The 6218-nt window shown below is 45.4% G+C and overlaps 1 pseudogene; it reads left to right on the top strand.

Annotated features, from left to right (window-relative positions):
- Window positions 1-3402: 3402 nt before the first annotated feature.
- On the top strand, window positions 3403-4294 carry LOC136404316 (ADP/ATP translocase 3-like; annotated as a pseudogene).
- The last annotated feature ends 1924 nt before the right edge of the window (window positions 4295-6218 follow it).

The following is a 6218-nucleotide window of genomic DNA, read 5'->3' as shown; positions in this document are numbered from 1 at the left end:
TGAAAACTCAATCTTCAACTGCAGGAGAGCATACCAAGTGAATGCTAATCCAAGGAGTAGAAAGGCAGACCGCCCTTATGTCCCTTTGGTTAGGATTAAAGAAAAGCTGAGCCGGTGGTATTTTTGTATTCTTCCTTTATCCCCTATCAGTCAGCAGCTTTACCCGTAGTCCACAGTTTCTGACAGTTTGCATCTTCATTTCCCACAGAACATCAAGGGAAATGACATCAGCAGGAAGGGTTGAAGAGAGCTGTCTAACTCTTGAAGTTTTTTGACAGGAAGGCTCCCTAACATTCTGTCTTCAATGGCATTAGGTATCACCCCTTCTAACAACATCAGGGTACGATGCTGTGATTCCTCCTGCAAAGGCACAGAAACCAGGCCACCCAGCTGAAAGTGATGCTGGGGCAAACCGGAAGTGCAGGGAACAATGCGTGCTGCTAACCAGCACTAGCGAGGTGCTAGTTTTCAGGCAAATCGGAAAGCCTCCTTTGTTGGGAATAGTTGACCCTCTAGAACTGCAGTTAGAAATATCCTTAAATGATGCTTTTTAAAATTCATGAGCTTCGGGGTCCTCGAGCCACCCCAGGAAAGAGCACTTGAAAGGATTTGCTGAATGCTGTTGCCTCGGGAGGAAAAAGTTGATGCACTTTGTAACGGCTGCTGTCAGTCTTCCAAATCCCAGAACTCACGTGGTGCTGTGAAGTTGTTCACAATATCAACAGGTAACCAGCAATGAGGACCTACCAGTTCCAGTGGAAAATCCTTTATAGGGAGCCTCTTAAAAAAAATGTGTCTTGTGTGGAAAACATTGTAGATGATAAGAATGTACGGCTTTTGTTCCAGTTTATTCCTCCATTTACTGGATGTCTTTGTGGGAAGAAACATTTACAGATCTTTGTGGGAAGAAACAAAAAGAAATCACAAAAGCGATGAAGAGAGTGCACATAATGGGGTTTATGGCAGTTACGCACAAGGAACCTGTGCATCTCAAAGACCCTGAAGTTCGTAACATCAAATATAGGGGGTAGGCCCTGGCAGGTTGGCTCAGTGGTAGAGTGTCGGCCTGGCGTGTAGAAGTCCCGGGTTTGATTTCTGGCCAGGGCACACAGGGGAGGCGCCCATCTGCTTCTCCAACCCTCCTCCTCTCCTTCCTCTCTGTCTCTCTCTTCCCCTCCTGCAGCCAAGGCTCCATTGGAGCAAAGATGGCCCGGGCGCTGGGGATGGCTCCTTGGCCTCTGCCCCAGGCGCTAGAGTGGCTCTGGTCGCAACAGAGCGACGCCCTGGAGGGGCAGAGCATCGCCCCCTGGTGGGCAGAGCGTCGCCCCCTGGTGGGCGTGCCGGGTGGATCCCGGTCGGGCGTATGCGGGAGTCTGTCTGACTGTCTCTCCCGGTTTCTAGCTTCAGAAAAATACAAAAAAATATATATATATAGGGGGTAAATTTTATTAAGTTATCGTCGATAAACATTTTAAAACAAATAGTTATTGACTCAATCTGTAAGATTTAATAACCTTTAGAAAATTAGGCTAAAATAAATTTTGCCACCTATAAAATTCATGAGCTTTGGCTTACAAGAAGGGGACACTATCTTTCCTGATTTGGTCACCTTACCTGAGCTTTGAAAGGAAGAGGGCCAAGTGCTCCTTACCCTTGACTCGACCTCATCAGAGGAAGCCAACAACCTGCTCTGGTCCCTCTGGGGTTCACTTCTTCCCCACCAGCTCCTCTCTCCTCCAAGGGTCCCAATTTGAGGGCAAGTGATGGTATAAAAACATATGACAAACCCCTTCTCCTGGTAAGGGAATGTTAAAGCAACAGGGGACAGCTTTTACTTGGCCTCTAAACACCATTAAAATGATTGCTTCAGTTGATGAGATCTAGTTTCCTCTTTTTTTTTTTTTCAATAAAAGATAAATCCCTCAGTTGAAACCAACTAAATGAATAGATACTAAACATTAATAAATTTAGACACAAAATTATTCCTGGGTGTTATGAGGTAAGGAACATTCAGGATTCTTTATTTATTCTTATTTATTTATGTGGTGGGGTTTTGGTGATCTCTTGGTTATCACTTACAGTGTCGAAAGCGGCTTTGGGGCCAATGCAGTTAGGTCTTACTTTGAAAATGCTTGTGCTTGGAAACTTTCCATAGGTTAATTGAATTAGCTAGAGAATTTCCCAAATCTCTTGGTCTCAGCTCAACTGAAAAAATTTGCTTGCAACTGAAAATTTTCACTCTAACTTACAAATTTCTCTGACAGTGTCAACAGGAAAAAGTTATGGTAGAGCGACTGAGATTGAGTCCAAGTATCTGAATGCTTAGCATGACAGTGGTTAAATGCAGATTCCTGGGCCCTCCCCCAGGTTTCTGAATCAGTATTTTAGTTTGGCTTCTGCCAAAAGTAGAACCTTAGACAAAAATTTGTGTGCCAGGAGTCTGAATGGTCATCCCAGTAGTGCACTGGAGGAGGTCTAAGGAAGGGAGACAGGGAAGAAAGGCAAGCCAAGAAAAAGATATGCATATGAGAAGTTATCTCCCTGGGCAAGTAGGACTCAATTCCAAAGGGTTCTGAGAGACTGAGAGCTACATAATCCAGAACTCTCCCATCGATAAGCAAGGAACCTGGAGTATTTATCTACCAGCTCCTGTTCCTCATTGGTCCAAAGTTGCTCCTGGGAGCATTAACTCCCTGATAGTTCTAGCCTCCTGCGTGGATGTACACAGCAAGCTTCGGAGACCAGAGAAAGCCATCAGACAAAGACTCAGAGATATTGAGACAGGAAGCTGTCTGTGTGCCTGGAACCGGTCATAGAAGTGGCAGATACAGGAGAGAATATGGGCAAGGTAACAATAACATCTACAACCAGAATCTCTAGATGTGCAGCTGGCAATCTGTATTTTTAATGCCAGATGATTCTAATCTTCATAAACATTTGAGAACCACTGCTCTAAAAGGCAGCCTGATCCTGTTACCTCCGTGCTCTACTGCAGTACCTTCTGAGAATCCAAAGCCCTTATGATGGCATAAAGAGCCCTCCAGGGTCTGGCTTCTTCTTGTTTCTATGGCTACCTCTCCGATTCCATTATTTTCCTCCTTAAACTCTGGATTTAGCCATTCGATTGTTTGCAATTACTGGAAAACCAGGCTCTAACACTTTTGCCTTGTGCTCAGAATGTTTCTACTGCAAGCAACAGAAAACTTGACCAACAATGGCTAAAACAAATATGGACTTATTTTTCTAACATAGCAAGAAATCTGGAGGTGGGGGGCTGCTGACACTGGTTGGTTCTGTGGCTTTAGTAAAGTCGGGGCACTTTCAGCCCCAGCGGTGGAAGCACTGAGCCAGCAGTGCCTCCACTATGCCCCGGGTGCTCTGTGGCACCCTTTGTGACGCATCATGGAACAGGCTATCTCCTTTGCAAGAGCTTCCTCCCTGGAGGCATCACTGTCACCATCTTCAAGATGGTGGTGGCCTCCATTGAGCAGATCAAGCTGCTGCTGCAGGTGCAACATGCCAGCAAGCAGATAGCAGCTGACAAGCAGTACTAGGGCGCCCTGGACTGCATCGTGTGTCCCCAAAGAGCAGGGTGTGTTGTATTGTCTTTCTGGAGAAGCAACCTGGCCAAAGTCAACTACTACTTCCCCTTGCAAGCCCTCAACTTCACCTTCAAGGATAAGTACAAGCAGGTCCTTCCTGGGGGGCGTGGACAAGTGCACACAGCTGTGGAGGTATTTTGCTGGCAACCTGGCATCAGGTGGTGCTGCCTGAGCCTCTTCCCTCTGCTTTTTCTACCTCCTGGATAAAGCCAGAACCTGTTTGGTGGCCTGGGAGACAGTCTGGTGAAGATCACCAAGTCTGATGGTATCCAGGGCCTCTACCAGGGCATCAACGTCCCCCTGCAGAGCATTATCATTTACTCGGCCGCCTACTTCGGCAGTACCACATGGCCACAGGTATGCTCCCTGACCTCAAGAACACCCACATCGTGATGAGCTGGATGATCGTGCAGAGACTTCCCGGGCAACCATGGTCTCCTACCTGTTTGACACTGTGTGGAGGCGGATGATGGCGCCCATATCATGTCCAGTGGACTGCTGGCAGAGGATCTTTAAGGTCAGGGAGACAAGGTCTTCTTCAAGGGTGCCTGGTCCAACATCCTCAGGGGCATGGGTGATGCCTTTGTGCTGTCCTGTATCAAGAGCTGAAGCAAGGCATCCAGGCATGTTCCTCATCTAGACATGAGGACCAGGAGAGCCACATAGAAGACTTCACTGTTGCAACTCATTGATCTCCAGATTTCAGTGTTCTTGCCCAGCCAGATCATGTGTACAGCACTGGGGAGGGCTCTGGAACGGGCTCCTTGATCATGGCCACTGGTGCATTGATTGGGAGGATGGAGACCCTGACGTCCTCCTGTATCCATGGGTAGGGCTGCTCCTCCACGCGGGCCTAGAGCTCAGGTGCTGGCAGGACCGAGCTGTGTCAAGTGTTTATTTAAAGAAAATCATGTCGCCATTTTTACTTAAGCACCACTTTCCTCTTTGCACAGCTGAATATTTGCAATTATTTTCTATGTTGTGTATTCTGCTGCAAACAATTAAAACCAAACAGACCAAAAAAAAAAAAAAGAGGCAGGATTTGTATTCTTTTAGATTTGTCTTCACAATTGTGAGGGGCTGCTGCCGCCTTAGGTATCACATCTGGATTCAAGTCAGGAAAGAGCAGCACCAGCTCAGCAAAAGCCTTCCCAGAAGAACCAGCAGAGTTCCCTTAATGCTTCACTGGTCAGAACTGTGCCACATGGCTACCCTGGCAGCAAGGAGGTAAGTAAATATTTGGCTATTTCAGGCTCTCTGGAGGAAGTGGGAAAGGCAAATGAGGTCTGGAAGATTGAAAATGGCGTTAGGTTAGCCTTTTGCCTGGGGAGTTCCAAGTTAACTTTTTTTTTTTTTTAAATAAGAGGAGGGAAGATAGTGAGACAGACTTCCATATGCGTCCCCACCCGGATCCATCTGACAACCCCCCTCTGGGACCGATGCTTGAATCAACTGAGCTATTTTTAGCGCCTGAGGTGAACACTCAGAGCATTGAGCTATCCTCAGCACCCAGGGCTGACACTCAAACCAGTCAAGCCACTGGCTGCGAGAGGAGAAGAGAGAGAGAAGGGAGAGAGAGAGGAGAAGAGAAGCAGATGTTTGCTTCTCATGTGTGCCCTGACTGGGTGTCAAACTGGGATGTCCATACATCGGGCAGACTCTCCCTCCACTGAGCCAACCATTCAAGGTTCCTATGTCACTTTCAAGACTCATGCTCTCCCCTCCCCCAATATTTCATTTTGAAAAGCTTTCAAACTTTCAGAAAAGTCTAAAGCATTGTACAATTGTATACCTATTACCTAGATTCTATAATTGACATTTTACTCTATGTGCTTGATCAAATCACAAATCTTAAGTGAGTTTTGACCTTCTATAAGTTTCGACCTTAATAAACAAACCCTTATCAAGATATGGAATATTATCACCACCCAGGAAGTTTTGTCATGTTCTTTCCTAACCAGAAGAACTGCCACCACAGCCCTCCCCTCCAAATGCAATCTCTGTTCTTGTTTCTTTCATAGTAGATGAGTTCTTCTTTTTCTAGAACTTCATATAAATGAACTCATAGAGTATGTACTCTTTTATCTAAAACTCAAGACATTTTGAGATGCTTAAGGACTGACGGTTTTGAATATCTTCTTTACATGCACTGCCTTCCGAAATAGTAACTGTAATATATGTATATATGTTTTAACTTACTGTTTACACATTGATCCTTCCTTTGTAGTATGGGATTCCTTCAAGGGAAAAGATCTTTTGTATTCATTCATCTTTGTATTCTTAGCACAGCCTCTGCAGACATTTAATAAATGTTTTTGGAATGAGCTAATGAAGGAATAGATTAAAGTTATTGGATCATAGTAGGTTAGTAGAAAATTTTAATTCATTTCCTTTCCTTTTATACTTATCCCATTTCATTAGAGTTAGCTGTGTGGGCATCTGTCTTCCCTGCTATGTAGATGTGACCAATTCAGGTACGGCTGTCTCTTAGGCACCCTTGTAACCAAGTGCTTAGCGCAGTACTTGGCACATGGTGTACGTTTTTTTGAAGGTACAGATAAGTAATCTGTACACAGTTTCATTGTAGGACTGGGGTCCTGAAGATTCTCCTCAGTG

The sequence above is a fragment of the Saccopteryx leptura genome, chromosome 4, assembly GCF_036850995.1.
Source record: "Saccopteryx leptura isolate mSacLep1 chromosome 4, mSacLep1_pri_phased_curated, whole genome shotgun sequence".
Taxonomy (NCBI): Eukaryota; Metazoa; Chordata; class Mammalia; order Chiroptera; family Emballonuridae; genus Saccopteryx; species Saccopteryx leptura.
The sequence above is the reverse complement of the archived record's forward strand: the minus strand, read 5'-3'. Positions and strand labels throughout refer to the sequence as shown.